Source organism: Anopheles aquasalis, chromosome 2 (assembly GCF_943734665.1).
Source record: "Anopheles aquasalis chromosome 2, idAnoAquaMG_Q_19, whole genome shotgun sequence".
Lineage (NCBI taxonomy): Eukaryota > Metazoa > Arthropoda > Insecta > Diptera > Culicidae > Anopheles > Anopheles aquasalis.
The window spans coordinates 18,732,501-18,742,500 of NC_064877.1; the positions used below are offsets into that span (position 1 = coordinate 18,732,501).

A 10,000-nucleotide genomic window follows, 5' to 3' on the forward strand; every position below is an offset into this window, starting at 1 on the left:
CCCAGGAGGGGGCTGTCCAGGATTCAAACAACTCCGGGCCGTGTCTGGCCTCCCTCACCCGGGTAAACCGGGTGGTCCGAGAAAGGATCAACGACGAGCAGAGTTCGTTCTGGTCGCTTCAAAGGCGCTCCTTTTTTTGTTGTTGTTGATGTTGGGCTATCTTTCGTTCGCCGTTTTTCCAAGGGATTTTTTGACAAATCCAACCGAAAGATGATGGGATGCGATAGGAAAAACCTTACATACAGCCCCCCGGGTTTCCTCTTGGAGAAAATTTTCAAACTGAAACGTTGGGATTATAATATCCCCTTTTATGGAGCCGAAAGGGTGGCTCAGGCAGATAAATCATCGTTTCGGGGATTCAACCCTTGTGCAAATAATATTAACCCACGGTGGATAGCGAAAAAAAACAAGAAAAATGAGAAAACGAGGAAAGAGAAGGTTCATAATCTTTCACGCTTTTCACTTTAACTTTCGCTGCGTGCTCAGCACAGAAATAGAAAGAGAGAGAGAGAGGAACCGAACGGAACTCCGTCCGTTAACCGGCCAACATCGCACAAAGGAAGAGATAAAGAAATCGTTTCGCAAAAGGGTTCCTGGAGTGGTCGGTCGCCTGTTTGTCTCGCTATTTCTTTTTACTGAAGCTGCTTCACGCCCGGAAAAAGGTGTTAATGGAGATGTATGGAGCGTCGCGGATCGGACTAACCATGATTGCCAATATTGTCATCTTTCCGTCGCCATATTACACCGATCGTAAACCAACGCCGCTATTACGCCACCACCGCGAGGGTTTGGAGTGGCCAAGCTCTCCCCAAAAAGAGACACATAAAATAAAATCCTTCCCTCTTTCTACTCTGTGGGGGTTGAGGTTGTGTGCACCCTCTCGACAACTTTTTCGAGTACAAATACCCACACAACAACCCCAACAACAACAAAAGGAAGGGAAAATCGAAACTCATTCCACCGTTCCTTCGTGGAGGATTCCGATCCGAAGCAATTTCGAATGTATCGAAGGGGCGAGCAAGGGGACGAATTGGGGACACAAATCAAACGAACCGTGACACGTCGCCACTCGCCCTCTCGCCCCCTTTACGATGAAGAAAAAAACACGCTGTTCGGGTTGGCGGCGGCGGCCGGCGGGATGGGTGGTCGGTGTCACACAGCAACGCCAAAAGCCAGCATTCGGTGTGTTCGTTGTGATGATGTTTTCCGTGGGCTGGGCTTAAGCCATTCTCGTTCGCTCGCGTAACGGTTTGACAAGTGAATAAGGGATTCGTTTTCGATTCCATCCCTCCAGGTTGCACTCACATCCCTTCCCCTTCAGGCGGCCAACAAACCAAAACGAGAATTTAAAAGTGGTAACAAACCAACAACGTGAACGCGACGCTAGCAAGCGGAGCGAGAAGGAACGGACGGTTTTTATGATGGAAGGGGCTCCGGAAAGCAAAAACCGAAACTTGTTTTCAATCTTTTTGCGAATCCACCCTCGCCACAGAAAAGGGAAAAGGGGAGAGGGCTTGGTAATACTTGGAAGGTGCTCGAAGAATGAAGGAAACAGGGAAAATCTTCGCTTTATAGTTCCATTCCTTCTTCTTTAGCGACCGAAAATCGATTTGGCTTTGGGGTTCGTTTCCGATATCGTGGGGTGGGCTGAGCGGGTGGTGGTTGACAGAATATAGCGGAACAACAACAACCAATTCCCTCCTCTCCTCATCGGTACTAGCCGGTTTTCACCGAAAACGCATCGAGGTTGTGACAAAGTTCAAACAGAATTCGAAAATACTTTCCACGCTCACCACGAGAATGGCCCGGGAGAAATTGAGTGGTGAGGAGGGGAACCCCTCCTTATTGAAAAAAAAATAAAACGAAAAATAATCATCATCTGCCGTCTTTGGCGACACCTTTTGAGTGGCTCGCAGCGAGCGCATTCCACTGCATTCCGGGTGTCTTCCATTTCATGGCTCCCAGTTTGTGTTGTGGATACCCCGTGGGGTAGAGAATTGGAATGGCAGCTCTGCCAGGTTGATAGTTACATTGTTGGATGCATCGAACATTGATGCAATAGATAGAAGCATACACTATAATCCATTTTTTGATATAAAATGATAGCTTACAACAAATTTGTTTTAAAAAACTTTTAAAGATTGTCGTTAAATTCTTCGTTAAATATAAATAATTCTGAAACATCTCCAACGCCACGATCAAATCAATACCAAACGGTGACTTTGTTGCCCAATGGAACGTTTTAATCGGATTACCAAACATCGACGACACCCAGACATGATGATCGGCAATTTTGTACCAATAATCCCTCATTAAGTGAAGTATAATTTACTAACTTTCTCCCTCTCTGAAGCTCTGAAGCAAGGGAAAAAAACGAAGTGTTCCTTCACTTTCAGCAAAAGCAAGTCCCAAATTGTTGAGTTTCCTCACTCCAACCTCCCTCCCCCGCGGGGGGTGGTAATGGCGGCGAAGGCAAAAAAAAAGGTCAATAACAGCTTGCCACTTTTCCGATGAATAATCCGTTTCCGGGCGTGGTTCATCCGGGAGGTTTTTGGTGGGATTTTCGGGGCTCGCTTGTCAGTCTACTTGCCCTCTTCCTCTCCACTAACCACCGGAAAAAATCCGTACAGAAAGAGAGAGAGAAAAAAAGAAACAGAGCACGAGAGCTAGCGAGATGGATCCTCGGTTTTTATATCCTTGTCATCCTCTTAATCAGCATCATTTCCTCCCTCGCAACCAACCAACGTAGGTAGCGGGGGGAAGGGAAAAGAAAAGCGAAATGTTGGAGTCGGCAATGACGGATTGCGTGACGCGAGTGGGCGAAAGAGGGCGAGAGCGCTCTCGCTGCAGATGATGAAACCAGATAGTATCGGATTCTAATGAAAACGGAAACAGGCCCCAAACCGAACCGAATGCCGCTGATGCCGAAGGGATGGTTGGTTGTTTATCGTGGGGATCGCCATCTTTTTCCATCCTCCCTTCCCCTTGCTCTTCCCCTTCCTCACAATCTACTACCCCACTAAGGGAGGATTTGCTTTGATTGAATAAGGCGCTTTGTGACTTTCGCGTTCGTTTGGAAGCGTTGAAGCGCGATGAGGATGAGAATGAAAACCGAATGAAACACAATGGAGGCCGGGGCTGGGTGATGGTATGTGTGTGATGAAAGCACCAGACGCAGTTGGCCCCCCACCTCCCGGTCGAAACATCGTCCGTGTTATGATGAATGATGAGCTTGGCTAGCCAGAGTACGCGATGCACGCTACGCCGAGGGATCCTTTGCCATTCTTTGCTTTTGCTCTCTTTCTCTCCACCGATCGATCTAACGAGGAAGAATGTGCATGTCGCCTAGTAGCAGCAGCAGCAGCAGCAGAGGCAGCCTACAAATAGCGGAGGCGTTTGCTGGTGGTGAGAGGCCCACAAAAAACCATCTATCTCTTCGTCAGCACCGCGGGAAAATCGCGCGACGCGTAAATCGCAAATCCCGGGGTCATCCCTTCTGTGGCGTTGTTCCCGGAAACGCCTACTGGGAGGCTGGTGGTGGTAGAAAAGAACGAACGACAAATGATTGAAGTTGATGAGTAGGCGATGGCTACGCATACCAACGCGTACTCACCCACAAAAAGGATCCTTCGGTAATGGCGTGGAGAGGGTGTGATGAATGGCAAAACCAATGAGGATATGATAGGCCCCGTGGTCCCTCTTTGTCCCCTTGCACCACCAGCAGCGGCCATGAATGGAGAGGAACTTTTTGTTTCCGCGAGGCACGCTCGAGGTTGGTGCTGCTCCTGCTGCTGCCGCCAGTGGAATTCGTAATTCATCATGAAGATGCTCCTGTCACGGATGGTCCTAGTGGTGGTGGTGGTGGTGGTGGTGTTGGTGGAGGAGGAGTCCCTCTTTCACCCAATCTGTACATCTTCTTCATCTGCCGTGGTGCGCGCTAGCAGGAAATGAACCAACGAACCGGACCTCGAGCCGGAGTGTTCCGTGTGAAAAGGGAGTCGAGCGTTCCGGGCATCGTAGGAAAACAAACACCAAAAGCGAACTGGCTGGTGGGTGGTGGTGGGAAGAAATAATCTTTCGTCGTTTTTATGCGTATCGCAGTTCTCCTTCTCGTGCAGCACCGGGCACCGGGGAGAGATATGATTATGATGGAAGCTCGTTTTTGGATGGTTTACCCACGCACACAAACACTTGCGCGGTGTGCTGGTACGGTGGTGGTTTGTGGCCTTTGTCTTTTGACCCCACCGGTCGGATCGATTGGATTGGAACACCCTGGGAGAACCGAGGGGAATCAAATTATCAGAAAAAGAAAGCAAATCCTGGGAACCCTGGTGTGCTAATTCCAGGAGAGGAACAAAAACAAACATAGAATCCGGATGATGATGATGGTGATGATGAACGTGCAAAGAGAGAGTTTCTCACCGGAAAATTCATGGAAAGCAGAAAAGTAAATCGCGAGTACACACAAAAACACACAAAGATTGCGTAATGAGTTGAGTAATGAAGTCAAAATACCTACAGTTACCCCTCCCCTAAAAGGGACAACAAAATTGCTAATCCCCCACGCGCCTAATCACTAATAACCGATACTAAGCGGTGGCCTCATTTGCACAAACACAACAGGCTTATCGGCGATTAATTAGCGCTAATCGAACGGTATCAACACCTCGGCAAGGGTGGCGTAAATTGCATCAAAGCACTCATGGAATTCCGGGACCAGATTAATTACGTACTCGGGATAAGTGCACTCGGTCCTACAAAGTAAAGGAACAGGAAGAGGCGCTGGCAGCCACGGGACGAATCGGAGTGCTCCAAAGAATGATCTGCAGGCGTAGCGTCAGCTTATGTACTTCAAAGGACTCTACAGGCGGAAGTTATATATGATCCCGGGGGGACGCGGATCGAGAACCACATCCGAGGAAATAATCTTTTTTTGTCAGCTGCCAGGGGAGGCAACGCGATAACCAACAGAACACGCAATACGCACATATGTGTTCGCATAACCCACAACAGCATATGCACCGCTTGGTACAACGGCACAGGAATGCGCGCCTCCATCAAAAAACCCGCTGGCCACTTCGAACAATCAGTAGCGTCAGAAGCCAACAACCACGGAGCAGCAGCAGCAGCAGCAGATGGAGCTGCACCTCGATCAACGAACAAAGTTTGCAAGACCTCCGATAGCACCCGGTACTGGGATGGTCAACGGTTTATCACCGGAAAGGAGAATGCACACAGCATAACCGACATCGGTTCTCTCTCTCTCTGAAGGCTCCGTAGGCTCGTGGGTCTCTTGTCCGCTATCCCCAAAAACCGAAAAGCAGTAGCGGCGATCGCGGAAGAATGAACCAAAAAAAACCTGGGAACTGAGGAGCCACCAAAAACTGAACGTCACAATGAAGTGTGGGCAGTGTCCGGTCGAGAGAGAGGTCATCTCGCTGACCTCGCTAGATACACCGCACAGCCGCTGTGCGTCGTCGTCACAGGAAATGACCATCTGTAGCCACCATGGCGCGCTGTAGGCCAGAAACATGCCACATATGTATGGATCCGTTTGCTCTTCGATTCGGTTTGGAATACAATTTCGAAACGGGCACCCCTTTCTGTCCTACCCGGTCCTAGACGATCCATACACACTCTGGTTGGCCCATATGTGTGATGTATTCGGTGGTCTCCGCATGCGATGCAAACACCGTAACGCCTCCAGCAGAGTAGCAAAAGAAGCCTCGTAAAGCCCGTGTGGGTGAGTGTGGCCAAGCCAGCAACAAAGGGAACTGGGGGACCTTCATTGGACCCGGGACACGCAGTCGTACGCAGAGAGCAAACGGCACTTTGGTCAGGAGGCCTGCCGCCTTATGCCAAATGCAACATGCTGTGGTAGTGCTGGTGGTGATACGGAGCTGCCGCTTGGTCGTCCAGGAGAAGAAAAAAAACCTTACAAATAAGCCAACTGATAGCAACTGAACGGCCGACTGGATTGGAACGACCGACCGACCATTCGATTTCTGGTGAAGCGCCGAACGGTGACATATCAAAACACTTCTCCTCTTTTCCCACTCGATGCCTCGCTTTCAACTCGTACGGGGATCGAGTGGTTAATCCTGGCCCGAAACGGCACAACGCAGACGAATCGGTTCCGCTCCAGCACATCGGCAGCATGCAAGGGGGTGGCCAGAGCTAGAGCAAGAGTAGATCCTCCGGCACGGAACCGGATAACCGGTTGCACCGGTTTGTCTCGTCGCTGGTAGGCATCAGTAGCGTCCTCACTCACTCTCTCTCTCTCTATCGTTGTGCTGTGTGTGCTTCGGACTGTTGTTCAACATTCTCTCACATTATCACACAAGGGGGTTTTTGGGGGGAAATGGGGGGACCGTCGATGGCACCGTATCGTTTCCTAGTGGCAAACGATCGTCCCTCGACCACCATCTGCAAGCAACACACAGAGCAGCGACAGCAGAGAATGACATATTTCATTTCCCCGGCCAAAAAGGCGAAAGGGTTGGATGCCCCCTCCCAGCCCTGTTTTAGGAGGTGAAGAAGCAGCGGCCAACGGGTACGGTGTGACAAGAAAAGTTAGTCCTTTTTCGTGTTAGGATTTCCTTCATTCGCCCTGCTCCTGATTCCTGCTTCTGAATGGTTTGAACCCGGGATTTGAATTTGGTTTGCTCTTCTGACACACCAATCGGACTGTATGTGTGTTTTAGGGGAATGTTTTCCTGTTTTTAGGGATGCATTCCTTTGCACTGGTCTAGCCAATGTTTGCTCACATTACATCCAAACAGGAGAACGGATGCATGTTGTGCTGCAGTCGCAACCTCCCGTTAGTGGTGATCGATGTTTGAAAACAATCCGCCTCCACGAACACGAACTGAACCAATTGAATTGTGCTTAAAAGCGGCATTCCTTTGAGATACTAATAGTGCATGTGATATTAGGAAGCAAATTGGGACTTGGAAACTCATACAACCACGAAACACTGAAAAGAGATGCAGTAGTGTAGAGGCTACTGTTGCATAAACAGAAGCACTAGCAACTAGTGTATCTTATCAAATACGCAGTCGATAAACTTGCGATTCAATCCGAACTCAATTGGAGGCCAGTGTCAGTGCGTTCGAGTTGGAGAGAGAGGAATGCTCAACAATCGCATGTTGTTTCCATCCAGTAGCAGCACTAGCAGCAAATCAAATCAGCCAAATGCAGGTGTCAGTTCTCATCTGAGGCCTGGAATTGCTTTGAAAGCGATGGATTTGATTTTTGACCGTCACACCCGGTCAGTTGGTCTGTGAATCCGATCCAATCGTGAAATCGCTCAGGCAGTCCCACTCTCCCACAAAAAAGGAGAGATAAAAACAAAGCACAAAGCGCACCACCCCACACACACCATTTGTTTGTTTATTTGCGGCACTTTCTATTTTTTTCGTTCTCTTTCTGTTTCCATTTTTCCCCCGTGACGTCCAGTGAGTGTTTTGTTTTTGCTCCTACTGGAATGAAGAGGCAGCACATTGATAGTCTGCCACGCGGTCATCCAAAGGCGTGCGGTGGTGGCAAATTGATAATTTTATTTATCAGTTTTTGTAGGAACGCACTTCCACGCACTCCCGAACGAACCGCGCTGCCACATTGGATCTACATCATACACATGAATATTTAAATCCCCTCTTGGTGTCCATTTTTGTGCTACGGAATGGCAAATAGTGGGGAACTCGAAAAAAAAAACAGTGAAATCCAATCGAATCTGTTGAGTAAAAACAAGAGGGCGGTACACGCTCTGTATAGATGAAAACAAAACACACACAAAAGAACCAATTGACTATCGAAATGATCGAGCAAATTATTCCAGCAAAACACCCTTCATTCCCTTACACCACCAGTTCGACGGAGAGCGCAAAAAATGGTTGTTGAAAGTACACAAACCATCAACTTCACCGACTTCCCTGGTGGGGATCGACGGCACATAAATATTGCACTTTTGCATAGCATCGGTCCCTCCCAGCCACTCCACCGCCATTCACAGGGGTGCATCAAACAACTAACGTGTTCATATCACACCGATGGAGGCTTCAGGCGGTCGGTGAGGCAACAATTCGAGCGAACAAAGTCAAAGACTCGCACCAGTCGGATTTATGGCGGAGGGCTTACTACTCGCCAACCATCCCCCCCCCCCCCCCCCCCCCGGGAACCCCTTCAAAAGTGGTGGAAATAAAAAAGAAAATGATAAAATCTGTTAAAATTTTAAACGAAATCCACTACCGCACACATACATGTCACACGCGGCATTGCTGGAGTTTCGAATTTATTCACGCGGAAAGGGAGCAAAAACGAGCAAAACATTTCGCGCAAGTTCGACGCAAAACGACAGAAAGTTGCACAGGAAATGCAAAACATGGTGGCGTAGCGCAGAAAGGCGCGTCGTAAAAAAAAAGACAAAACAAAACATAACACAGAACAGACGACGAGCCGATGCGCCGATGGAATAAAAATAAATTCTTCATTTTTCGATTCGCGATCGATTTGCTGCTGTGGCTGTGGCCGGCCACCAATCCACACAAATATTGTGCCCCCCGCCATAAATTGGGAAAAGCAGTGACAGAAGAGAGAGAAAGAGAGCGAAAAGCAAGACCGAACACAAATAAAAACACAAAAAACCATCCCCTAACACCATTGCATGTGCAGCACTGGGCTGGGTGGCTGGGTGGTGCCATACTCCATGTTTCATTATTATTATTTGTTGAAATTTATTGTTTTTAATGCATAATTGAAATATTCCGAAACCATCATCATCATCATCAACATCAGCGCAAGAGTCGGGGTTATCCTTTTCGTTTTTATCTGTTTCGATGCTGCTCTGATGCAGCAGCTTTTGGGGCGGGATGTGGTGATGTCCAGGAGCGAATTAAAACAAAAACAGAAACCCAGGAAAAGAGAGAGGGAAAAAACGGGAGGCAATCAATCGAAATACGCATGACAGACGCATTTGGGCGATTTCGGACAGGGATTTGCCGAAATTCGATGATTAATATTGAACAACATCGAACTCGTTATCCGGAAAGACTCGCTGCTCACTTCCCACTCGCGAAGGGCGGAGGTGTGATCTTTTGCATAATGTTTGATATTTTTATCTCAAACATTCTTCTCCTTTTTGGGGGCGTACGTATTTTTTCGATTTATTCTGTTTTGACATGACAGTCATTGGTATGTTTCAGGATTGATTTTGTCTGCAATAACATGATTGTGTGCATCATTCATGGAGTCATTTTAAAAATAATTCTTGATTCATATTTTTGGTGAAAATTGATTTACAATATTCCTAGAATAATTCAAAACCAATCGCTTCTCTAGAGGATAACAATCTGATGAAGGGAGAGAGAGAGAGACTGAGTGAGTTATAAGTAATGCAAAGTAGCGGAAATTAACGGTAATTGAAACCACCACCAGGCCAGGGATCAAACACGGTCAGGAATTATTAAACGCCAGACATCGGCACCAAACCACAGCGCACCGCAAAAAAAAACCGAAAACATCGAGTGGAGGAATAATTATAAATCAAATTGTTTTAACTGATGCAACTATTAATGATCGAACCCAATTATCAGGGCCACACTGGCGTGCATGTGTGATACACAGGGCATGGGGTTGGCATGCGGGGTAATTCGCCGATATCATTATCAGCCGCACCCAGCTCTTGTCTGGTTTGGTCCACCTTCCCCATCTACTCAGCGTCAATTCATCCCTTAATCGCCCGTACCATCCCCACTCATCTCTTTCATCATTATCATTCGATAGCGCCACCGAGGCGGACACATTCCTGCGTCGCACCAACACCCAGTCACTTTCCAACTGAAAATGCTATCGATTTCATATTTTCTCACCCCACCGTGGAGGGGGCAACCCCCACGCGACGCTGGTGGTGAAAATGCTTTCGAAATTAATTCAATTCAACAACCCTTGCCCCTGACCCTCCCCACCACTGCGCTTGGAGTTCGAATGGAGGCGCCGGGTG

The 10,000-nt window shown here is 48.1% G+C and overlaps 1 protein-coding gene across 9 annotated transcripts in view; it reads right to left on the minus strand.

The window, feature by feature from the left end:
• The window catches only part of LOC126570244 (protein groucho), a 167,544-nt gene that overhangs the window by 16,374 nt on the left and 141,170 nt on the right, over positions 1-10,000 (minus strand). The window lies entirely within an intron of this gene.